Below are 26,255 nucleotides of genomic sequence, written 5' to 3' on the forward strand. Positions count from 1 at the left end.
GTAGTTGCTTTTTTTGTGTTGAATGGCTTGGTTTCAATCCGCAAGGACTGGGTTTACTGGGAGCCTGCAGTTTCCCAGCATGACAAATAAATAACACCCCCACCTCATCCCCCACCCCCTTTCAGCACTCTCTTCCTGGCACTCCCCAAAATAGGACATCATTGAGGCTTTGCAGATCTCATCAGATAGGCTCTCTTCACCAATTTTTAATAAATTCAATCAGGCAGCCTCTTAACTTGCCTGCATCCTCAAAACCTCCTTGTTCCTGCTGTTCCAATGGGTAGATTCTCTAACGTGATGGGGTGGGGAGGGGGAGGAGTCCACGGGCAGAGTGGAAAACCCCATCAATCGTGGAAGATCCCTGTGTTGAAGTGAAGCCTGGAGAGAGCAGTTTCCTCCTCTCCTCTGGAAAGGCTTTTCTGTGCTATGCTTCTCCACACCTTGAGTTTTGCTAGGCACCCTTCCCTTGGGCCACATCAATCACATTCTCCAGCATACATTTAAGCTAACTTTTGAAATGCAGAGCCAAATCCATGTGGGTAAAATCTCAAAAATGACTTGGGAGATGCACAACTTTCTTCCAGGGTCAACATGTTTTGTTTCGTCCAGGATCTCCTGAGTTTGAAGATTTGACTTGATCCTGGCATGGATCATGCTAGGATCAGGGCACTCTTGGCTTAGCACTTCTGTCCATAGGTGAATCTCATCCATTAGCAGCTGCTGTATGAAAGTCCTTTGAGTGCGTAGTTATGGATTTACAGAGGTTTTATTTTTTATTTATTACATTTGTTTGCCACCCATCTCACTGCAAGGCCACTATGGAAAATGTGGAGACAGGGGCTAGCAAAAGTGCAGCTCTTGTCCTGCTTCGCCACAGCACCAGCTCAATGCCCAGCAAGTGTGCGCATGTGGCTGGATAAGGTCACCTGCCTTGTTTTCCCACAAGGAAAGAGAAAGAAATAGTTCCTGTTTGCAGAATTCTCTCACTTGATTGCCTTCAACTCCCTGAAAACTTCACCATCCATCTATGGCTCTGTTAAAGTGAAATCTTAGGTATTGCACAGGTGGAATCGTCTGGAAAGAGCAATTAGGTGTAGCTTCATTCTGAGGATTCATAATGTGGTGAGAGGTTGTTGTGTGACATTTCCAAAGGCACTTAGAAATATGGCCCGTTGGATTGTCTGCTTGCTTGATTTGTACCCTACCTTTCTACTCAGGTGAGTATTCAAGGGGCCGAAGCTCAGTTCGCAAAGAAATACAACCCATTATGACTCTGTCCCCATTTAAGACCTCTTCTCCATGCCAGGTGTGGGTAACATAGATTCAAAACAGAAAAGGTGATCCCTAACTCAAGCCCAGGGGCATTGAGGGGCTCTACAGGTTAAATCACTACCACAGTTGGTGTCTGGTATCCAACTGGCAACCAGTACAGTTCTTTAAGTAGAGGTACCATGTGATCCCAGTATCTTACACCTTTAGCAGTCTGGTTGCCAGACTTCATAACAGCTACAAATTCCACACAGTTTTCAAGCATAGTCCAAAGTAAAACAACTTGCAGTAGTCTAAACAGGATACAGTCAAGGTATGCATGTCATTGCCAAATCCAGCTAGCTGGTGAAGAATCACAGATGGTACTCTAGAAATAATTATGTGCTCTGATGCTCTTTGCCAAAGTTTCAACCTGCAAAACAAGGGACATTTGGAAGAGGGTGAACCTCAATCTCCAGATCCACTTAGCTATTTGGTAAACAGAATCTGTTGGTAAACAGAATCTCTCTCTTCTTTGTGCTTCCTGTCCTCTCTGACCAAAGTATAGTGATAGTGAACTCCAGAATGTTCCAGGATCCCAACTGCTTTCCTGGAATTGTCCAATAAGGAATGTAGAACAGAACTAGTTGATACTCCAGCAATTTCATCTAATGGAATAGGAATAATGACCCAGTGGAGTAATTCTTCAGTGGTCCCCAAAATCACTTTCTAGAAATGGTCTGAAGGATAGACTGCGACCACTCTAAAACACTGAATGCAAGACCCAGAAGAACTCCAGGAGTACTGATAGGTAGGTACTCCCTTCATCCAATTTCTGACATAAGATTATGGAATCTACTAGTCCAAGGGGATCAAATTAGATTCTATAACATATCCTAACCAAACACCAGTTGGAAATAGATCCCAAAGTGTCAATGCTTAGAGGTTAGCCAGGGATTGCTGGAATGTGTTTTATTATAATATGATATGATAACTGAATCCTGAAAGCCTATTCATCTTTCTTTTTGATCTATTTTATGCTAAACAAAATCAAGAAATGGTTACTTTGAATTCTGAAACTTTTCTTTTTCTCAGGGCTTTTCTCAAAGTACCTCTTAATGGCTCATTCATTCATTTTCTCTAACTAAGGTCAGCTCAAAGTTCAACAAGATGTAGCTCAGTGGTGAGAAAAGTGAAGTCCTGCACTTAGGCAGGAAAAAAACCCAGACACACAGGTGTAGGATAGGCAGTACCTGACTCAGTAGCAATAACTGTCAGAGGGAGCTAGGTGTCCTGGTGAATTACTGGTGGAGTCACCAGTGTGCTGCACTGCCAAAAAAGCCAACACAGTTTGGGTTGCATCAACAGAGGGATACTTTCAAGATCATGGAAAATCATTGTACTGCTGTGTATTGTATTACTGAGGCCACATTTGAACTTTTGTGCCCAGTTCTGGTCACCACAATACAAAAAAGATGCTGAGGCCCTAGAAAGAGCGAGCATATTAATGCATATGATGAACAGCTAAGGGAACTAAGTATGTATATTCAGCCTAATGAAGAGAAGACTTGGGCGAGACAGAATAGGGTTGTCACAGGAAAGAGAATGTCTATTTACTCTCCAAAGCACCAGAGGGCAGGATAAGAAGCAATGGGTGGAAACTCGTCAGAGGGAGATCCAACTTGGAAATAAGGAGAAATTTCCTGACAGGGAGAACAATTAATTAGTAAGAATGGCTGACCTCCAGAAACTGTGGATGCTACATTTCTGGAGGTTTTCAAGAACAGATTGGATAACTTTTTGTCTGGGACAGTATAAGGTCATTTGTCTTAGCAGTTGTTTGGACTAGAAGACCTCCAAGGTCCCTTTCAGCCCTATTATTCTATTGTACCTTCTATGTTCCTTCCCAAAACATCATTGCAATGGTTTTGGAAATAGGTTTTCACCACCTCTTCTTGATCACCCATGGAAGATCTGAAAGGAGCTTGTACCTTGGATGATCTCCTAAGTCAAAAGAGAGTTTAGGTAAGAAAGAACATCTGTCTGGCAAGAAGGTACTGAATATTTTAACAATGGTACCAGTCCCATCTTGATTTCTTGATTCAGTGAAAATGATCAAGATTGAAATATGGTCCTTAATTCTCTATATATTATATCTAAATCCTTGAGTTCCACACATTTAAAAAGGTCCAAATATTCGGACAAGTAGTTATCAAAATTATATTCCTCTGACTTTCCCCTTCTGCGGTCCATATCTAGTTACATCCATCCACTTGTTTTCCAAGAACCAAGCATATGTTCACAATGAGCCATTGACTGTTTTAATTTTTTTGAAGGAATGCCTCAAAATGGAAATGAACCATCAGCCTATGGATGTGCTGGAAACAGAGAAGTAAGGACCTTCAGTAAGTACTGTAAGTCCATTGCAGTAGATTAGAAGTTGCAATAGGCTGTCAGACATCTTCATCCCTACTTAGTCTGGCTCCCTAAGTAACCAAGGGAAAGGTTTGTCTTTTTGAGAAGGACACTTAGGAACAAGGAAGTCCACAGCCTGACCCATCTCTGTATTCTAAGATAAGGCACACACAGTAGAAGGATGATAGTAGAAGAACAGACAACAAGGAAATAAATCCCTCCAGTTATACTGGAAGAATAATCAGTCACAGAGCCAAATCATTTTAACTGCAGATGTTTTTATGAGCCATCAGCCTAAAACTGAGCACGGACTAATCTACCCATGTGGACAGATTCAGGTGACTCTTCTACTTTCAGACCACCAGTTCCTCTTGCACAGGAAGCCAACATGAACAGCGGTATGAGGTTCAACAAGATTCACCTTGAAAAGAGCAAAGGAGCGGGGATACGTTAACAATACCCGATTGACAACTGGAACCCAACTGAGTCAGCATACATGGTAAGCATGTCTTTCAGGGGTAAATATGTATCAGACTTAAGGTTTGATGTCTCACATCTGTTTTCCCTGCCCATCTAGAAAGGGTTCTAGCATCCCCTACCAGCCTCCGGTTGCTTCCCCCAGGAACAGCCTTTGGTTCTGGGCTTCTCAAGAGTTGCTGCAGAAGCATCAAGGAGGCCCCTGCCCCGCTCCTTTCCCCCCACCCAATAAGCTGGCAAGCCAGTCTTAGCTCCCTCTAATAAAGCTTCTAGCTTGGGAAAATCAGAAAGGCAAATCTTTGCTATTCCCTCAGGGGTACTAACAGAACAATAAACAGATCAGGCAGAAATAGCTGCAAGTCAGTGGCTAGCTCTTTTATATTTACCTTTTGTATATTTTATTGGTTTTCTCTTTACATAAAATATGTGCTTAATGAACAGTGTACTGTCTGAGTCCATTCATTTACATAGTAACACTTCTTCAGTTCCTAATTTCTACCTCTGTTATCCAGCCATTGATAAAACAAGTCCCAAATTTGAAAATATTCTATGTCTTCTTTTTCTTTTATCTTCAGTGTTAGTCTGTCCATTTCCTCACAGTGGAGTATTTTTTTCATTATATTTCTTCCGCAGGTGTTTCCTCGCTTTTCCAATGTTGTGCAAATACAATTCTTGCTGCTGTTAAATAATGTAACATCAAATATACATTCCCTTTATCATATTTTTTTCTGATACTATGCCTAACAAAAATAGTTCTGGCTTAAAATCTACATGCTGTCAGTGGCTAGTTCTGAACCCACATCTTCCTCTGAAATCTGATCCTACCATGGCAATGGGCTCAGGTGGGCTTTTGAGCCAGATTTTGACCACTTGGACAAATTGACATGACTGTATTAACAGGTAGGCCGTTAGGGCTCTATGAGTGTAGTTTGACTTGTCTGGCTTCACTGCAGGTGACTCTCAGCCTGAGTAATCGTATGCTAATTACAGTTCTACCATTCTCTTTAAAAGCTAATTGAAAGCGGAATTGTGACCCTAAGGCTGCAAACTCCTCAGCGAATCCACTGATTATTTATTAATCTGGAGCAGAAACCTTCCCAGAATAGCTTCCAGATCAATTTTTATTTTTATTTATTTATTATCCAATTTCAAGGCTTGGATAACTCAACTCCTGAATGACTGTGGGCAGCTTGCAAATAAAGTAGTACATACAAAAAGAAGGCATAGCTGACTGGAAGAGCAATGCAGCCAATTACAAAAGGAAACTCATCTAAAGGGGATTCCACAACCACCTTCTGTCCTAGAAAGACAACGTCCTAGCCAAGGTTGTAAGCCTTGGGAATCATCTCCTGGGGAGCAGCCTTCCAGAGAAGCAACATTACGAGGTCAGGTTGCCGCAACAACTCTGAGAATGGGGTGGAAAGGGCAGCCTCAAAGCTCTGGTTCCATCCCAAAGCGAAGGGAGACAGCCTCTTGAGCACTGTGAGAAAAGAGAAGTCCAGGGGTGGGTTTCTACCGGTTCTGTACACCTCTGTAGAACCGGTAGCTCTGAAGAGCAGCAGACATAGAACCGGTTCTATGTCTGCTGATGTTTTTACCCACTGCCCACCTGGGCTCTTACCTGATCTTTATTTCTTGATTTTTCAACTTCAGCTGCCAAACAAGGCACAGCTGCAGTTAAAAAAACAAGAAAAGAGGGCTGTTTCAAAGGCTGCATCTCTGCACACAGCATGCTGATGATGATTTACAGGCGCATGGCTCGCAGCCTGCAGGGAAGCTCGTAAATCCCGAAACGGTAGTTAACCCTGTCGTATCCCACCCCTGGAGAAGTCCATCTGGGTTGGACTAAAAGACCTCCAAAGTCCTGTCTGTCAAGCAGGGGACAGGAGGTTAAAACACATGGTGATTATTAATTATGATCATTGTGAATGCTCCATCATTAGAGAAATTTACATTTATTGCTGACTGGAAATCCATTCATCCATCCATCCACCCATCCATCTTCCATCTATCTTATTTGCTGCCTTATGGACTATGGACTTGATGGTGAGGTAGGATGGATTGTAGAAAGAAGAGAGTCATGGCGTAACTTCAGAGATAAAATTATACTTGAAAATGATTGTAAAACCATAACCCACCCATCCTCCCTGACTGGCCCAGCACTTCTTACACACCCATGAGTTCTTCTTGACCCATGCCATTTCCTACTTGACCCAGGTAGCACTTCTCACATGTCCCTGTGATCCCCCTACACCCTTTGTGACCCATGCCATCTCCCCACACACCCAACCTGATCCGGGCAACAACCCTCCTGCACCCCCAGGGCAAAGAAGATGCCATAAAGCAGCGGCACAGCAGAAAAATCCCACTGCCTTCAGTCCCACCCCCGCTTAAGCCGGAGACCCTCCATCAAGATAGTCAATCTTCATTTTATGAAAATGACCCTACCCAAAGTAATTCACCCAAGTGATCTCTGAGGGTCGATAAGAATTAATTTCGATAAACATTGGCAGATTTAAAAGTGGCTGCCTTGTGAAAAAGAACAGGAAAAAGACTCTGGAGACTTAAAGAACTAGTTGGGTCTGACGTGAAGTTTTCCTTTCTTCTGAAGCGAGGCGAAGTCACTTCTCATCTAAGTGGATTGTGATCCATGGAGGTCAAGGGCTGCAGAGCAAAACAAGTGTGCAGCTCATCCTTTGTCACTCTGCAATTTGATTTCAGGCTCCAGAGAGAAGAACGCCTTCTGCATTACTTCAAAATTGCCAGTTAACTACCCATAGCATTGAAGCTACAATCAGCAATAAAAGTCTAAAAATAGCCCCAAGCCACAGACAGCAGCGCCAGTAATGACTGCCGAGCTCTGTGCAAAAGGTAAACGGCTTGAATTCCATGGCTCATCTCTTTTTTGGCTTGCTTGTCATTTCCTGCAGGTGTATTAAGAATCAATTGCTCTGCTTGTGTTTTCCTTGCATGTGGAATGTGCTCGCCCCAGAAGAAGGACGCCTACAATCTGGCCTGTTACTCATTTCGCACATGTCCATCTAACTAACTTCATCATAAACAAAAACAAAAAACAAACCCTGCATTTTACATAATGTAGCTTAAGTATTTCTGGTAGTGATAAGTGAAAAATCTCTTAGATAATGACACCTTTCTCCACATGGTGCATGGGCTGACAATGTGAAAAATAAGGACGCGGGTCTGGATATTATGAAAACAGCAAAAGCTTTAGTAGGGTGTTAATTTAGACAGACTATGGATTCAGATGGATATGGGATAAGAACTAATCATAAGAATTCTTCCCATAAAAAAATTCTGTAGTGTGGAGGCATATGTTTATAAATAGTCCTTGACTTATGACCACAATTGAGCCCAATTTATGTTAGGTGAATTTTGCCCCATATAATGACTTTTTTTGCCACCGTTGCTAAGTGAATCACTGCAGTTGTTAAGCTAGTAACATGGCTGCTAAGTGAATCTGATTTCCCCATTAACTTTGCTTGTCAGAAGGTTGCGAATGAAGGTTGCATGAACCCAGGATGTTGCAATCATCATAAATATATCCAGTCAACCCTTAACCAGCTTGCTAATCGGCCTATCAGAAGGTTCTCTGTCAAACTTTTTTCTGAAGTCAAGTTCTTTTTTATCTACCTTGAGTTCTATTATTAGTTCAGTCTATTAAGGATTAAAAATACTCGATGAAAAAAAGTCAGCCTGCCAAGATTGGATTGTTTTTGTTGTTATTGTATCATTTTAGGACTTGTGCTGATTTTGTGTAATTTCCACCACAGGATATTTGTAGCTCAACGTCTTTAAAACTGCTTTGGCTCTTCTCGGGATTGATGTCAAAGTGTCTGCATTTCTCTCAATCCTTTTTCCTCTTTCTGAAGATCGGATCAACATTTCCACTCCTCTTTTCATCTGCCTCTTCTTTCAGTCTTCTCAATTTGTCGAAGATAATAAAGGCTTAGCCAGACCATCAGAAGATACTTCTTTCGTTATCCCAGCACACAATCAAGGAATTATAGTCTCTGGTGTTATTTTTATCAGTTTAAAGCTTCAATCATCTCATGTTCTTCCCAACTTTCTGAAGAAACATGTTGCAGAAGATTTAACCAATTTGAAGCTGAGTAGCTCTGCCTTTTCTTTCTTACTAGTTAGCATTTTCTTATCTTCACTGATCATCTTCCTTTTCTTTGGAATTGAATTGAAAAAGCTCTTATTATTATTCTTGGTGTCCTTTATCAAGCTTTAACTCATTCAGAACCTCAGCTGCCCCACTTCTAAAGTCCGATGCTGTATAATTCCTCCTCCATTTCTATTGATTCTTTTGCAGAAATTACATTTGTCAATTGCTCCAAGATGTCCTAAATCTATTTGACCTCCTATCCATGAGTTGAACTCAGTTTGAAAGAGTATTTGCCTTTACTGTTTTACTAAAGCCTAAACTCATCTTGTTTATTTCGCATCAACTGAGAAATACAAACCACGAGCTTTCTTTCCTAGTGTTCTTTCTGATGGTCAGATTAGAGAAACGTGCTCATGGATCAGAAGAAAGATATTAAGACCAATTTTCCTTTGAAACTGTTATATTCCTGGTTATTGTTATTATATCATAAACTTCTGATGTGCTTGTAAGATGGATGTCAATAGGATGTCAATGGGTTCCCCAGAGGACTTTCTTTCCTTCCTTCCTTCCTTCCTTCCTTCCTTCCTTCCTTCCTTCCTTCCTTCCTTCCTTCCTTCCTTCCTTCCTTCCTTCCTTCCTTCCTTCCTTCCTTTCTTTCTCTCTCTCTCTCTTTCTTTCTCTCTCTCTCTCTCCCTCCCTCCCTCCCTCCCTTTCTCCTCCTCCTCCTCCTCCTCCTCCTCCTCCTCCCTCCCCTTGTACCCTGCTTTCATTATTTTGAAAATCAGGACAAAACAGAGGTGGTATTCAGCAGGTTCTGACTAGTTCTGGAGAGCCAGTAGTGGAAATTTTGAGTGGTTCGGAGAACCAGCCAATCTCGTCTCTGACTGGCCCCGCCCCATCTCTTCTCTGCCTCCCATTGAGTTCCAGCTGACCGGCTGGGTCTTCTTTTGTTGCCCTGCACAGGAAAACGGAGCTGGAAAGCAGGTTAGTGCGGTGGGGAGGGAATGGAGATTTTGCAGTAACTTTCCCCTGCCACGCCCACCACACCACCCACAGAACCAGTAGTAAAAAAAATTGAATCTCACTACTGGGACAAATACAGCATCTACAGGCCATCTTCTCTCTTTCCTTTCTACAGTTGTAATATTTTGTTCATAGAGCTTCCAGCATCCTGATATTTGTGTCTGTGTTGTCCACAGCAGTTCTCCCCTCACCCCACTCCCTCTCGAGATGAAAATGGGTCTGTGTAATGCAGGCTGGTTGTCTGTCTGTCTGTGTATGTCTGGTTGTGCCATATCTCCATAATGTCAGGCACATGAAGACCTTTGCTTGGACACCTCCACCCCTGTGGCTTTGCTAATGAATTCCTGGCAAGGCGCCTGCCCTCTGCTCTTCCACAAAACCACCTGTCCTACAGAAGCCCCTCAGTTTTGTTTTGCACCTCTGAGACAAAGGTCAAAAAATATGAGTGGTGGGGAAGAGGAGGATCTTAGCATCTGACAGAGGAGAATATTTAGAGCTCAGGGGTGAACCGCAGGTTCCTTTGGTGAGTGTTTTCTTGCAGACATTTCATTATCCAAACTTGGTAACATCATCAGTGCTAGTAAGGAATGGAGTTTACTCTCTGTTTATTTTCTTCTGGCTTGCAACATTAACAGGTGACGGGGTAAAAGCTGGCAGCAGTGTGGACATGGCCAACTTATGACTGTTGCAGCATCCCCATGGTCATGTCCTCCAAATCTTAATGCTTGGCAACTGACTTGTATTTACGACAGTTGCAGTGTCCTGGGGCCATGTGATCCCCCACTTTTGCAACCTTCTGACAAGCAAAGTCAATGGGGAAATCAGATTCATTTAACAACCATGTTCCTAACTTGACAGTGGCAATGATTCACTTAACCACTGTGGCGAGAAAGGTCGCAAAAGGGGACAAAACTCCCTTAACAAAGGTCTTATATTGCAACATAAGTTTGGGCCTCAGTTGTGGTCAAAGTCAAGGATTGCAGGTGTGTGTCTGGGGGGGGGGAATGTTGAGGGGGTGGGCAGCCTTGTTGGGTCCTTGGAGTAGCCGAAGGACTCAGAATTGTTCTTGAAACAGTAGAAGGGTTGGAGGGGATGGAGGGGCCGTAGAGGGTCTTCTAAGGGAGGGACCGTTATTGTGGACCAAAAGGACGTGATTTCTGCTGTTCGTATCTGATGCAGAAATATTTCCTTTTGAATTGATTTTCTTGGGCATGGGGTTGGACTAGATCACCTACAAGGTCCCTTCCAACTGTGCTATTCTGTTATTATTGACCTCAAAGTGGAGAGAAAGCAGACAGACCTGCCACATGAGTCTGTCAAATGGCAAACCAAGTTGTGCAGCTCCCGCTTCGTCTGTCTTCCCCTCCCCCCGACCCTTGGGACTAAATCTGCTCAGGGCAGGATCCTTCTGACAAATCTTCAGCTGTTGCAATCCCAGCTGCAGAAATCTCAGCCACCCCCACCCCACCACCAGCTCCCATCCCAGTTGGGAACCCCAGAACCATGGTTCCCTCCCCCTCTCATGAGGAAAAACAGCCCTGGGGCTCTCCTGGAGCTACCCCAGTTTCCGATCAGCAGAGTCCTTGGGTGCCCCAGTCAGCAGATCTGTCTCAGTGGTTCTGCTCTCCCGCTCTTTGCACTGTTTTTAGCCATCAGATTGCCTGTTTTTATTTTTTATTTTATGAAACGAAGAAAAATCTGGAAGTGATTGCACCGCTGCATTTCTTGAATTGGCTGGGCTGCCATGCCCAGTTCATTTCCTTTAAGGAAATACACCCGGAGTGGGGTGGGAGTGAGGATAATTAGAGCTTCATTGCATACACAATCCCATATTGTTTATCCAGCCTGAGTTAAGAAAAAAATGGAGCCCTCAAGATCAGAAAACTGGAGAGATAAAGGCAGGATCCGATCCCAGGCTGCTTTCATTACGGGCCCTGCGTCTCCTAAGCTTCTTCTGAAATTTGTTCTGTGTTGTTACAACCAAAGCAGAGGAATCACAGCTTGGAAGTGGGGGTTGGTGCTCTTAGCTCTGTCCTGGCAAATTCCAAGAAAAGTCCTCCCCTCAAGTTATCCCCAGTGCTGTCAACAGTGGAAAGCTCTCTTGTGGATATCTTCCTATGGATGTCCTCTCAAAAGGATAGGCAACAAAACTCTCAACAGAGTAGCTGCCTGGGATGAGCCCCACCTTTGTGATTGTCCTCTGGAGGTGCTTGAAAGACTGAAAAGTGCCACGAATCAAAAAGGAAAGGGTGAACGCTGTGCTTCAAAAAGGGGTGGCCTCTTGGGAGTGAGAGAGATGGCAATGTGGATGGCAATGAAAAGCTGATTCCAGGTGCTGGCCAGAAGAGTCCATTTCTGGACTAGTGACACTGAACATGGGCTGTGAAGTCTCTAGATCAGTACAATACTCAAATGTTTGAGTTTACTCTTTAATCTTGTCCATTTGTGGCTTTTCCCCATACAGGTAAATATACAGTAAGGTCACTCTCTGTCTTAAGTGCTTTCAGTGGCCTCTTAGAGATGGCATGAGGGAAGCCATATTTTTGTGAGAAGCCCAGAAGGACCAAATATAAGGAAATTTACAGTTGATATCTATGATTCCAAAAGCAAAAATTTCATGAGGGTCCAAAAGTCCCATATAAGCAAGAGTTTTCAAACTCTCCTTGGAACCGCAAGAAAACCCCATTCTTCAGACATGAAGCAGGAAAGCTCTGAGGGACAGAATTTAACTTGGCAGCACAAGGAAACAACAGCCAATTGCCAGCCATCAACACACCAGTCAAGTAATAGGAAGCCACACCTAACTACCCACCACATAAGTACGATGCAAAGAGCAGCCCAAAGCGCATATTTCAGTAGAGAGAAGTTCCACGAGGATGGGCTCCAGCGTGACTCTGAAAGCTTGGAAGACTTGGTCCCAGTGTCCAACCCAGATTGGATCTTGCAACATTATCCCTGCCTTCATTCATGAGAATTGTTTCCTGTACAAGATTGGCTAATGGAAAATTGTTCCAAACAGATGATACCAAGATTCAGGCAGAATTCAGGTGAGAGAACTAACAGGAAGTGTAAAAGAGTTGGGGGTGCTTTTTGTAGGCCAATAGACAGACTGAAGACAGTGACAATGTCTGGGGTTCTGACAAAGATCGGCCCTCTGGCTCGCTCACTCTCAGAAAAGCAAATGGCTGCAGGATTCCTGGCTGTCTCTCCCTGACCTTCTCATCTGTCTCTTGGAGGTCAAGGCAATCTCCCAATTTTGCTGGTGGATACCAAGAGGCCCATCCTTCCTGTCATCTCCCTTCTGCAGGCACTGGTATCTCCAGTGTCATTTGTGCAAAAAGACAGGTAGACACTTTGCAGGATGCTCCTCTGCAAAACGTCTTACTTCCTAATTCTGAACGGCAGGCTTTGTGGGATAATCCCCACCTTCCCCTCTTTGTCCCCCTCTTCATTGTGGTATCACCATGCAGCCACCCTCTGGGCGTTCATCGGTCCTGGCCAACATTATTTGGAAGGTTATAAGACTCATCCATTAAAAAAATAAACCTGCACAAAATAGCAATAGCAATAGCGCTTTGACTTACATATTGCCTCTCAGTGCTTTACAACACTCTCCGTAGAAGCATTATTTGCATATTGCCCCCAACAATCTAGGTCTACATTTTCCTGACCTCAGAAGGATGGAAGGCTGAGTCAGCCTCAGGCCCCATCAGGACTGAACTCCTGGCAGTGGGCAGAGTTTGCCTGCAGTAGTGCATTCTCACCACTGCGCCGCTACGACTCAATGCTTGTGAGCAACATCAAAAGAGGTTTGCCTGTGTTTCCATGTGTGGATAGTATCAGTCAGGTTGTGTTTCCTCCCTTTTGTCCTGTTGTAAGGACAACATTCGGGGGTGGGTAGGGAGAGTGATCCAGCTCCACATCCTGAATGTATAAATGTTCAGGAAAACCACGTTTCCTTTCTGACTCTAAAATTGCCGCCGCATTTTGATGGCCCCACGGTGGGATCTTCTGCCTCCCAAGTTCTTCTTCTAGCTTGATTTTGCCCCAAATCCAGCAAAGGCCTAGCAGCCCCGAAGCCTGCTTGAGGGGTCCCAGAAACTCCCAGTGGGTTCCAGTTTGCCCGAGGGCCTCCTGTGCGGTTTGGGGTTCGACGAACTTCTACTTTGCTAGAAGGAGGCAGGGCCTGCAGGAACCGGAGCCGAATCCCATTCTGTCCTGCAGCTAAGAGGCTGTTGCTCCCCCCCCCACCCCCTTCCCTGCCTTGGAGCAAGGGGAACATGTGGCTGGCAGACTTCTATTAAATGTGTATTTTTCGCTCACCAGCTCTCTCTTATTTTGCTTGCTTGACAGAATTTAGATTAGACAAAACATGAGATCATTTCTGTCCTAGAAACCAAAAATAGCCTCTTCCTCCACCAACACAGCCCTGTTTTGGGGGTCTGGGGAATTATCCTGGACCCCCTGAGCAGCAACTCAACAGGATGTTTCATCGTGATCCTTATGGTAAAAGGGACTATTCAGGCATCTCCCTGAACAAGTGGACAGGGACCTCCAACACACTCTTGGGTCCCTTTGGGTCAACATCTCCAACGCCTCTCCCCTGCCCCGCCCGGGTCCTCGGTGCTTCTTTGCCTGTTATCTACACAGGTCCCCTTCCAGGTTTGGCCCCTGAATCAGGTGGATAATTTTGTGCTGTCCAACAGCCAGCTTGGTATCGAGGAAACCAGGCTGGAAACTGGGTGACAGTAAATTCTAGCCCCACCTCAGGCAGGAAGCCAGCTGGAAAATCTTGGGTCAGTCACTCGGGCCTCCCAGCCCCAGGAAAGAGGCAATAGGAAAACGTTTATGAAAAACCTTGCCAAGAAAACTGTCGGGGCTGTGTTGGTGGAGGAAGAGGCTATTTTTGGTTCAGGCAAGTTGACTGGAGTTAGCATTGACTCAAACACACACACACACGGACAAATACGCTGCCCACATTGCACCCAAAGTGAGAAAGTCGCCTCCTTCTCGGGTGTTTTGGGCTGGGCATTGTGCTGGGTTCCCTCCACCCAACTTGCACAAGAAGAATAATGCTTAATACATCAGTTGGGTTTGTGAGCATCCACTCCTGGCTACCTTCCAAGGGCTTCCAAAAAGGACCTCACAAAATGTTATCAAAGGGCCACTGAGCATTTCTACACACCAACCCCATATATCTTTCATCTCCAGCAGCTGGGCTGATGGGGAACGCAGGTCAACTATAATTAAGTGTTTTTTTCTGCTCAACAAGCTGCACTTCCTTGGAGGCAGGGGATGGGCGACAGTGGTCCTCCGGGTTCCCAGGCTTCCACGTTCTCCTCACAGATCCTTAAAACGGAGTGTTACCTTGATGCTTCACAGATCTCCGATTGTTTCATGTGGCCAAGATGGGGGTCAGCCCATCCCACTGATTCCACTTTCCAATGGCCTAGATTGAAGCAGACTTGCCTCTCGTATATTTCCACAAAAAGGAAATGATACCTTTTAAGTGGGGAGCCTACAGCTGTTGCATCAAAATAAAAGTAGCTCTGCCCTTTTGCTCAGTAAGCAGGGACTCTACGGCTTATGCACTTCTTTTTTCCCTGTCTCTCGTGGGAGCTGCGTAATAGTTGTGGTTGCAGGTGCATCCTGCACCCTTGGCATCATCATTTCCCAGAGCCTCTGGCTGAGTGAGACCCAGTCACACCGGGAGAGATGCCTTGGCAGAAAGGATGGGAAATTGCTCCTGGATGAGGCCACCACCCGATACAATCTGGGCACTTGCTTATTCTCAGGTTCTCACCAAGCATTTGAACTGGACTGTGTTCTTCTTTCATCTTCTTTCTTGTCTTCTGCTGCATGTGGGGTGGGGTTTTCTCTTCCTGCCTGGGAGTGGTGGAATTCAAAGAGACCTCACACTGACTTGGGCCGTGTTATGCTGGGAATCTACCGGATGATATGAACGCATCATTCCATTTAGCCAAGACCAGAGAGAAGGAAACAGCGATCCCAGCTGGGCTCACCAGCTCGCTCTGGCAGATAGGTGAAGCTGTCTCTGCATCTGGGAAAAGCTTTTACTTCTCCAGAATAGGAAGAGAGAAACCTGATCCAGTGCCTAGCAGAGAGATCTGGCTCTGGCGCCACCACCCACCATCTCTCTTGGCTGCCTCCCCCTGCCAGACGCAGCCCACCTCCCCAGGTGGCGGCCAGTTAGTCAGAGGTGCTGGGAGCCTAAAGCACCTCTGCTGTCATGGCTCGAAGATGATCCTCTTTGCTGTCCCGCTGCCATTCTGGAGCAGCAGGAATTGCCCTGGGGGAGCCAGGAGGAGCCCTACGCAGCCTTTCCTTCTTTCTTTCTTTCTTTCTTTCTTTCTTTCTTTCTTTCTTTCTTTCTTTCTTTCTTTCTTTCTTTCTTTCTTTCTTTACTTCCTCTCTCTCTCTCTCTCTCTCTCTCTCTCTTTCTCTCTCTCTTTCTTTTGCTTTCCTTCCTCCCTCCTTCCCTTCCCTTCTTTCTTTCTTTTTGAAAAAAGTAACTGACAATGAAGCATTTTCCTCTAAGTGGAAAAAAGAGAAGGACAATGGTATAAAATTGGAATAGCCAAGAAAGAAAGAAAGAAAGAAAGAAAGAAAGAAAGAAAGAAAGAAAGAAAGAAAGAAAGAAAGAAAGAAAGAAAGAAAGAAAGGAAGGTCATGCCGTGCTCAGAGACATCTGAGAGGCCAGGTTGGCAGTAGTACGAGAAACGTGTGCCCTACTGCTCATACAATTTACCTTGTCAGAAGGATTAACCATCTCTGGCTGATCGCCTTCTTTGAAGCACCTTCAAGGTGTGGCTTCCACGTAGGGCTAAAGTGCCTTAAACAAGCCTTGAATGATGGGCTTTCTTGATAACACGCCCCATCCAGTTCCACCAGGGCAGGAAATGCCTTCCATGCACCCCAGAGTTTCCTGAAGGCCTCTTTGGCTGGAAGGACCTTGAAATCCATTAACTGCAGCCATGTCCATTTCCTGATGCCTTTCAAAACTTCCTCGCCAGGTTTGCCCCCCACCCCCAGCACACCACGTGACCTCCTCCAGGGAGTGAACTGCTCTTTGTCTGGTCTACAGATCTTCCAGGTTTGGGGCCTCTTCATAAGAAAGGGGCGAAAACATAACTGATGATTCAAAGGGTCCTGTTTTTCTTTTCTTTCTTGACCTCAGTTTCAGCCTTGTGAATTGGGATGAACTGAAGGGGTTCCAAGAACATCCAGCAGAACTTGGCCCTTGAAAATTGTTTCTTAGGAGCAGGCACCTCAGTTTAGGCTACATCCTCATGTTTGCGGTTTGTATCCTTGGAACTGTGTGCCCCGAATGCTGCAAAATAAATTTTAAAATATGTTCTTGATAGCCAATCTGTTGTACCACTATTTTTTTTTTAAAGTGCCCGGCTAATTTGCTTCCATTAACTGTGGAGATTGGGCATGCAGTAGCTCTGCCAGGGCGCCTCAGTCAAAAATCTCTCCGCCCACAGAAAACCATCAGCCAAGCAGCGATTTGGCATCTCCAGATGTTTCAGCAGTTGTTTCCTAATGTCTGTGCTCACTGGGGCTCATGTAGTCTGAACATTTTGAATGCTACCAGTTTGCCTGGTCAGTTCCATACATATCTTTGCAACTTTCAGTTCTAGAAATATGTCTTTTTAAATAAAAGTTGATGTATATATATATATATATATATATATATATATATATATATATATATATATATATATATATATATATATATACATACATACACACACACACATACATATACATATACATATACATATACATATACATATACATATACATATACATATACATATACACAGACAGACAGACAGACAGACAGACAGATAGATAGATCTTTGGTTATTCGGGTTTTCTCCCACGTAAGATTGGAGGTATCTAGGCAACATTTCGATGAAGTCTCATTCATCATCTTCAGGCTTGTGTCTTCAGCTCTGTGCTTCTTCATCACTCTGAGAAGCACAGAGCCGAAGACACAAGCCCGAAGATGATGAATGAGACTTCATCGAAACGTTGCCCAGATACCTCCAATCTTACGTGGGAGAAAACCCGAATAACCAAAGATCCATGTACTAATACCCGCGAGAACCTCAGAAAATATATATATATGTGTGTGTGTGTTATTCAGCTTTGCTCGGGTATTTTCCCACGTCATTACAGTTGTGCTTTTAAAGTTTTAGCAACGTTTCGGCAGAATCTCATCTGCCATCATCAGGCTTCTGTATTGTATTCGTCTGTGAGTCAGACTTTCACAGCCGTTTCAGTTTTAAATTTGGGGCTAGCCTACTGCTGTGCCCGAATGGTTTTTTCTTCCTCCTGATTGGTTGGGAGTCTTGGTCTGTGTTTATTGGTCTTGGAGTTTGCTGTGTTCTGCTTGATTGGTGTTTCTAATACCTTCTCTCTGTTTTGTGGCTTTTTTTGTCTTGATTGGCTGGCAACATGGATATGCAGGAAAGTGAACATGCTCCAAGGCTCTCTATCCCTAAGAAAGATGAAAACCTCCACACAGTATTCTTGCAGGGTATCTGGTGTGTTAGTTGTGAGGAGCTGGCTGCTGTGCTGTACAGAGAGAAAACAATGTAAGTAGGACAGCCTGATTGCCTCAATCTCTGGCTCTGCTTTCTCTTCCATTCCCTCTTCCCTTCCCTTCTCTTCCTCCCCCTTCCCTTCCCCTCCTCCTCTTCTCCATTCCTTTTACTTCCCTTCTCTTCCTCCCCCTTCCCCTCCAACTTCCCTTCCCCCTTCCCTTCCCCCTTCCCTTCTCTTCCTTTCCCTTCCTTTCCACTCCCCCTTCCCCTCCCTTTTCCTTTCTCTTCCCTTCCTTTTCCACTTCCTTTTCCTTCCCTCTTCTGGAAAAAAGGGATTCCAGAAATCTTCCCACGTATCTTATTTTCTGCCCCATTTTGTTCTTACATCTTATTTCTCCACTGTTCTCCAACTTTATCAGAGTTTAGTGTGTGCCTTTCCTACAAGTTTTTCATTTTTTTCTTGATAGTCAACAAAGCCTTACAAACCTGGAGCATGTTTCAGTCCATTATTCAGTCTGATCCTTTCCAAACTCCACACATTAAGGCAGCCAATAAAGGCACAGACCCTGATCAGAACGGATTCCCCAAGCGCAGGATTTCTTTTTCCAGCCTGAAGACAAACATGCTCATTGACCCACAATCACACACACCACTCTGAGTTCATGAATCCGCAGACCACAGAAATCCAGATGAGTTTGTGCATGATGAAAGAGCTGGAGTGGGAAGGAAGGTGGATTTTAATCAGGAAGCAGGAATACTTCTGTAGAGCACCACAAGGGTTTGCAATCTGATTTCAAATGCAAAAAAATCGTTCCCAGCAGAAGCAGAAATACAATCTGGTGATCGTGGCAGGAGGGGAGAGAATAAAACCAGCCTCTTGAAGAAACATTTCAAGAGGTCAGAAAGCCACAGGAAGAGGCCTGGAGACTAAAACATATGAAGAACGGTCACTGCCTATGGCCAGTCTAGAGAAAAGAAGGACGGAGGGGACAGAAAAGCAGTCTTCCAGTATTGAAGGGGCTGCCACAAAGAAGGGGGGGTCAACTTAGTTTCCAAAGCACCAGAGAACAAGAAAAGAACCAATGGATGGAAATAATCAAGGACAGAAGCAACCTGGAACTAAGGAGAAATTTGCTGAAAGTGAGAGAACAACTCACCCATAGAACAGCTTGTTTCCAGAAGTTGTGTGTGCTCTATCACTGGAGGTTTTTAAGGAGAGACTGGACGGCCACTTGTCTGGAATTGGAAAGGGACTCCTGCTTGCACAGCTGGTTCCATTCCAGCTTTATTCTGATTGATGGATATTGTCTCCACTGCCCTCTCTTTCACTCTCCTTCCTGTCAGGGTCTTAATAAGGAAACATGGATTTGACATGGACCGCTTGACCAGGCAAGAGCTGAGCAGGTCTGAAGGACCATCTCAGAGTCCCACCAAGCAACACTCCCTGAATTGTCTCATTACCTCCAACCTCAGCCCACCTTCAGATATGCTTCAGAGGGTATAAGAGGTTGGAAGGTGACCACTAGCACATCTTCCAACCTGCTTCCAAATCCTGCTGGAGAAAATAAACCTGACAAACAAACAAAATGGAGGCTGTACCTCCAGCTGTCTTTTAAAGATGACCAAAGTCAGACCCAGTTTGCCTAATCCCACTGGCCCCAAACTGACCCTCCCTGCCCCAGACAAAGCCCCTGCAAGGCCATCTAGACCCAAGACTAGAAGCCTCCTCACTCGCTCACAGCCCAGTCTGTTGCAACCCAGAGAAGCCCAACCTCACCTTCTCCATCGGCTGATGACCCCCATCTTCTTCACAAGGGGCTTATCCCAGCTCAGCTGACCTCCCAAAAGGTTCCTTTTGCCCAACAAGAAATTCACCCCAGGGACCTTGGCCAGGACTGACTAGCTTCCCCAAACTGGCTGACCAATCTAGGATTTCCCTTCTTGCAGCCCTCAATTTCTATCACATTTTGACTTTCTCATTGTTCAGTGTCCCTCTTTCTTATAAAGCAGTCATCTTCCCTTCCAGCCCACCTATCTGGCTGCCTTGCCTCCCCACTTCCCTTCCCTTCCCTTCTTTTTATCCAAAGGACAAGAGGGCTTCTAGAAATCATCCCATATCTCTCCTCTTATTTTCTGCCCCATCTTTTTCCTCCAGTTTTCCATCTTTATCAGAGTTTAGCATGTGCTCCATTAAGCTAAAAAAAAGGGCTAGCAATTCTGCTTGCTAACCTTCTCTTTCCATAGACAATATGTCATGGCTGCCCTTCTGCTAGTCAAGCATCGCAAGCTGACAACCTGACATTAGCAATGGAGGGTGGGGGAGGGAAGAGAGGGTTGGAATTTTTTGGGGGGAGGGATATTAGGGGAGGGATGGAAACCAAGCTGTGCTGGTCTGAAGCCTGAGAAACACCAGCCAGCCCAAGGTCACCATTGGTATGCAGAGCTGGAAAGCCCGCAAACTGAAGGTCCATTACCCAAACAACATTCATGCACCCAGTTGGACATTACTTGATAATGGGAAGGATGGCCAGGGAAAAAGTAAAGTTAAGTGCATTGTTTGCATGTGAAAACACCAGATCCAGCTTTGCTACTTCTGTAACCACTTAAGCTTTAGTAAAGTTTCTTCTTGGTGAAAATAATGGGCCAGGAGTCTTTCTTTACCGGATGATTGAGTGGGATGGTTGATACAATAAAGGATTATAAAAGCGGATTGGTGATCACTGTTGGTTTTTAAATGGTTAACTTATTAGGGTGGGGATGCCCAATTCCTAGACTTGCTTGCTTGAAGGCTTTGGGGTTGCCTCCTCACTCCTTCTCCAGTCCTTTTATTTTGGGGAGTGGGAGGATCTTTGCAAGAGCCCCCCCCCCACCTTTGCAGAAGGGAGGGCAGCGAAGGTAACTCTGAGGATTTGAATCCCAAGTCTCTTTGACTCACATCTCGGTGTGAGAAAGTCATCCATTTGCTGTAGGATTTTACCTGTTTCATATTTTGCTGATTTTTCTTCTGAAAGATGGCAGCGCCTTGTCGGCTTTTAAGGACACAACCCTTTAAGCATCCCCACAGATAAACAATTGTAGCCAGTCCTTCTTTTAAAAAGGCCACTTCATTTTACCTCCATTGTTAAATATGCTCCTCTCGGGCGGTTGCAATAGAGGCTGTTGGGGGAGGGTCCCAAGGAGGCGGGTTGGGCTGAGCCGTGGAAATGGAGGAGAGCAGGGAGGGGCTGATGAAGGGAGGGCAACTGAAGCGATGTAAAAACAGGCAGGGATGTGGCTTGATGAAATTGATGTGCATTTTAAGTGAACCAATCTGATCTTTCCCCTTTCCGGATAATCAACAAGGTCAAGAAGAAATTAGCCTTGAGGCTCGGGAAGGTCTCAGGCTGGCATTGGGTGCCTCCCGTGGCCTCCTCTTCAGCCACTCGAGGCCTCTTTTCTCAACTGCCACCTTGCCCCTTTCAGGGCTCGGTCCTCCCACAGGTAGCAGAGCTGGCAGGAAGCCATGGGAGAAACAGGTTTCCTCTGGCTGGAAGGGCAGAGCCTGGCAGGCTGCCTGGGAGGAGAGCAGACCCTCACAACTGCTGCTTGTTTCCAAGGAGAGCCCCTGGCCCCTCCGAGGCCTCCTACCCCCTCTTTGGCCACTAGGTGTAGATCTCGGGTAAGGAGACTCACCGACAGTCCAGCAGCTACCGGGTCCTATTGCTGAAATGTGTAGGACCTCTGCAATAAGAAGGAAGAAAAGGCAGCTGGGCACTTTTAAGCAAACTGTCCTCGTTAGAGGCTTGACTCACTCTTGGTCACGCAATTTGGCTTCTTTTTTCCTCTGAGAAGCCCAGAAATCAAACCCAGCTGCTCTTTGCACAGGAGAACCTGCAGGTGCGGAAACTGAGGAAAGGCAGGCTTGCCGATGGGCAAATCTTTTCAGAGAAACATTTCTCACCTAATGGGGCAGAACAGAGCTGGCATCCCCTAGGATGAATCCCCCTACACTCTAAGTCAAGTTCCAACAATGAATGTGCTTCACAATGCTGGAATGTTTTTCAGGGCAACTAAAGTTCTTCAGCATTTGGTTTTCCAAACATTTTCATACACTTCGTTGCCACAAATCATGGCCTTCTAGAAGGTAAAGCAGATGAGTATTTGGGGAGTAGTTCTGTGCTGTCTGAAATTGGATTTATTGGGGTTTTTCTTTTCCTACATGATACTGTTGATAGTGCAATGGTTTTATCCCGTTCTACACGGTTGTAAGCCACACACGTCAGTGGCAAATGGTTCTGATAAACAAAGAAGCACAAAGTGGATTTATTTCAGTGTGTCTTTCTCAGCCATCCAGAATTTGGTAGCACAAATATGCTAAGCCAGATGAAGAAGGGAGAGATATTGGATTCTGGGCCCAAGATGAAAGGCCCTGGGGCAGCTACTATAATACACAATAGCATCTTCCAACACGTGAGGGGCTGTCTTGGAGAAGAAGGGGTCAACTTATTTTCCAAAGCACCAGAAAGCAAGAGGAGAAACAATGGAGGGCAACTAACCAAGGACAGAACCAACCTAGAACTAAGGAGAAATCTCCTAGCAGTGAGAACAATCCACCAATGGAATTTACCTTCAGAAGTTATGGGTGCTCCATCACTGGAGGATTTTAAGAAGAGATTAGACAGTCATTTGTCTGAAATGGTATTAGGGTCTCCTGCTCAATTGGGGGTGGACTCAATGACAACCAAGTTTCCTTCCAAATTTGTTGTTCTCTGATGCCTTTCAAAGTTCCCTGAGCATCAGGGAACTATGAGAGAGGACTGGAAAAAAGTTGATGAGATTACAAACTAGAGAAAGGGTAAAAAAAATGGATCCAAGAAACTATAGACCAATCAGGTAGAATTGCAGGCAAACTCTGCTCCCAGTCTGGAGTTTGATCCTGACAGGGCTTGAAGTTGACTCAGCCTTCCATCCTTCCAAGGTCAGTAAAATTAGGAGCCAGATTGTTAAGGGCAATATGTTGACATTGGTAAACCACTCAGAGAGTGCTTTGAAGTACCATGGAGCAGCATGTAAGTCTATATGCCTTTCCTAACATGACTAAACCAGTGAAATGCAGTGGACATAATTTACTTAGACTTCAGTAAGACATTTGACAAAGTAGATCACATACTACTACTTAGTAAGATAGAATAAAATGGGATAGACAGTACCACCATCAGATGGATTTGTAACTGGCTGACCAACTGCATTCAACATGCAGTCCTTAATGGCACTATATGGACATTCATTCATTAGTTATATTTCCTATTTCTAAATCACCCATCTCCCTCAGAAAGGGGCTATCCGAGGCCATAGAGGGAAACATGCAGCGGGCTACCTCAAGGTTCTGTCTTGGGCCCAGTGCTCTTCAAATCTCCATAAATGATCTAGATGAAGGGATAGAAGGTGAACTCATCCAATTTGCAGACCACACCAAGCTGAGGGGAATAGTTAACACTTTAGAGGATAGACTAAGAATCAGAAGGACCTTGAGAAATCTTGGACCCTATCCAATATTATGCAATTCATAGAAAAAATAAGGTCTTACACATAAGGAAGAAAAACCAAATGTACAGGTATAGAATAGGTGGTACCTGGTTCAATAATAGCAACTGTGAGAGAGATCAAGGTGTCCTAATAGACCACCACTGAAGTATGAGCCAGCAGTGTGTTGCAGCTGCCAAAAAAGGCAATGGAGCCCTAGGTTGCATCAACAGAGGGATAGTTTCAAGATTATGTGATGTAATATTCCGGCTCTATACTGCACTGGTCATCATTATATTCATGTCGGAAGTGCTGAGGCACTTCCAAGTTGAAAGATTGCACTGGTGAGGCCACACTTGGAATACTGCCTCCAATTCTGGTCACCATAATACAACAAAAGAGGTTGAGACTCTCAAAAGAGTACTGGGTAGTGAAACAAAGATTGTTAGAGGACTGGAAGATAAAACATACAATGAAAGTTATCGGAAAGGGTGTGGAGGCTAAATTATATGATGCAAAAATTGAGGGAACTAGGTATATCTAGTGTGACTAAGAGAAGGACTGTATGAATTTGGCCAAGTGTTATTAGACACATGAGGAATTTATCTCCGGTGCAGAAGTATTCAGTGTACATGCAAAGCAAGAGAATCATCATCATCATCATCTTCATCCCAATAAGACAGGGAAGTAAAGGAGATAATAAGAAGGATAAATGATAATACTATAACCATACTGCATGGGTAAATACACATAGACATTAAACAGCACTGTGAAAATTAGGTATTTATCATATTGAACAAATGAGGGAAAAACTGTCTTTGTGTCTAGTTGCTTTGGAACGTAATGCCCTATAGTGTCATCCTTCACTCTTTCAACAGTTGAAACAGTTTATGTCCAGGATGTGAGGGGTCTCAATAATTCTGTTCTGTTCTGTACTATGTTCTGTTCTGTTCCGTTCCATTCTGTTCCACCCCATTTCTATTTTTCTTAGCTTTTAAGAAGCCCCCACCTGTCAGACACTCTTTCTACTTCAGTATTTCTGTTCAGGAGATTATAGCCAGGATTATCTTAAGCTAATTGCAATCAGGATCCAGGAAAAGGGCAAGAATCATACAGTGTGCATGTTAATGGAAGCCTATTAACATGCACACTTTCCAAGTGAAAATGCAAAACAGAAATGCAGCTGCACCCTTTCCTCAATTTGATAATGCATGTTGCAATCCAAAAATGCATTAAAATGAATGTTACACAAAGTTAGGTACAACATGCATTAAAAAATGGAAAATCATGACATCAAAAAGTATATGCGTAGACATATTGGAGAAAATAATTTTTAGAATATTTGCACTCTAAAGAAAACTGAGAAATGGACATGAAAATGCCCATCAGTGTTCGTAGAAATTTTTACAAAAGAATCACTCCTTGATAAAGAAATAGGAGAGACGGATGTAAGGCTGGAAAAAATGAGAAACTGCATACAATTATTTTTTTTGCCTACACACGGAAACATCTGACATGTTCTTCTTTCATTTCCATAATATCATAGATCCTGAGATGGTGGGATCACTTCCACCCAATGTCTTCTCAGTTTTTCCCTCAGTTCTTCCTGTCAGCGAAGATCAGGTATAAGATTACTGATGTCCTTGCCTCGGAAAATGAGATTGTCTGCAAGGTGAGACAGGAATTTGATCTCTCAATTTTAATAGAGCTTGACACACAATAACAGAAGATTCCTCATTGTACAATGTGACTTTTCTGCTTATTCTTCCATATTGAGTGAACCAGCCCCTTTTATTCGGGCTCCTGTCTCTGATATGAGGCAACAGCAGGCCCTCCGCTCCAAGGTGCAAAGGGGACGGTCTTGATGGTGGTACTGGGTCAAAGGTCAGGGCTATTTCCTGGCGGTCCTGGTAGTATATTGCTTACAAGTCCCCAGAGATATGGCCACCGATGGGAAGAAGTGGGATTTAGGAGGAGAGCTAAATCATTAAAAAGTCATAGATTCTACGTCTTTGCTTGGTTGAATTGGCGGGATCCCTTTTAGAAGATCTACTCCTTGTAAGAGAGAATAACTCTTCTAAGATGTTGGTTGCTGTTTTCTCCCCCGCCCCCCAATCATTATTTTCAGGTATAGAACTGATTGATTTTATTCTAATCTCTAGTCAACCCACACTCATTCCTACACTCTTGCTTAAAATAGGCAATATCCAAAATCATATATTTATTTATTTATTTGTTTGTTTGTTTGTTTGTTTGTCAATCGCTTACAAGATAACAGGTATAAGTATATACATAGTTATGAATACATGAAATGGATACATATAAGAAATAAATAAAAGAAACAATAGGACAGGAACGGTAGGCACGATTGGTGCGCTTATGCACGCCCCCCTACAGGCCTCTTAGGAAAGGGGTGAGGTCAATAGTAGACAGTCTAAGGTTAAAGTTTTTAGGGTTTGGGGAAGAAACCACAGAGTGAGGTAGAGTATTCCAGGCATTGACCACTCTGTTGCTGAAGTCGTATTTCCTGCCATCAAGTTTGGTGTGGTTAACCTTGAGTTTGTATCTATTGTGTGCTCTTGTATTGTTACTTGTATAACATTGCATTGTTTATGAAATACAGGGAACCATGTAGTTTGTCTTAAACTGCATGTTTGTGTCTTTGATTCAGGTGCATTCCTGTGCATCAGCTATGTTTCTGAGCAGTGGTGATGGTTGCTATTTGCATGTATGTTTTCTTTACTTTTTCTTTAGGTATGTATGTCTCTTAAACATAAATACTGGAAAGTTTAATCTTATACAACTTAATACTGTTTCATTGTATTGTGACACATTGTGTAATGCTGCATCAGAAATCAGAATTTTAGTTTAAAAGGTAAGAGCCT

General features: G+C 44.1%; 1 long non-coding RNA gene across 2 annotated transcripts in view; it reads left to right on the plus strand.

The window, feature by feature from the left end:
- LOC148124754 (uncharacterized) overlaps positions 1 to 12,850 on the plus strand; it is a 38,705-nt gene extending 25,855 nt beyond the window's left edge. Inside the window, exons 3-6 of one of the 2 annotated variants that reach the window (XR_015745035.1) lie at positions 4,021 to 4,162; positions 6,862 to 7,011; positions 9,055 to 9,253; positions 11,757 to 12,850. This is a non-coding gene — a long non-coding RNA (uncharacterized LOC148124754). The remainder of the gene's footprint in view (positions 1 to 4,020; positions 4,163 to 6,861; positions 7,012 to 9,054; positions 9,254 to 11,756) is intronic. The other variant, XR_015745034.1, reaches the window with a different exon arrangement.
- The last annotated feature ends 13,405 nt before the right edge of the window (positions 12,851 to 26,255 follow it).

Source organism: Pseudonaja textilis, chromosome 12 (genome assembly GCF_049901715.1).
Source record: "Pseudonaja textilis isolate UNSWEBS1 chromosome 12, rPseTex1.2, whole genome shotgun sequence".
Classification (NCBI taxonomy): domain Eukaryota; kingdom Metazoa; phylum Chordata; class Lepidosauria; order Squamata; family Elapidae; genus Pseudonaja; species Pseudonaja textilis.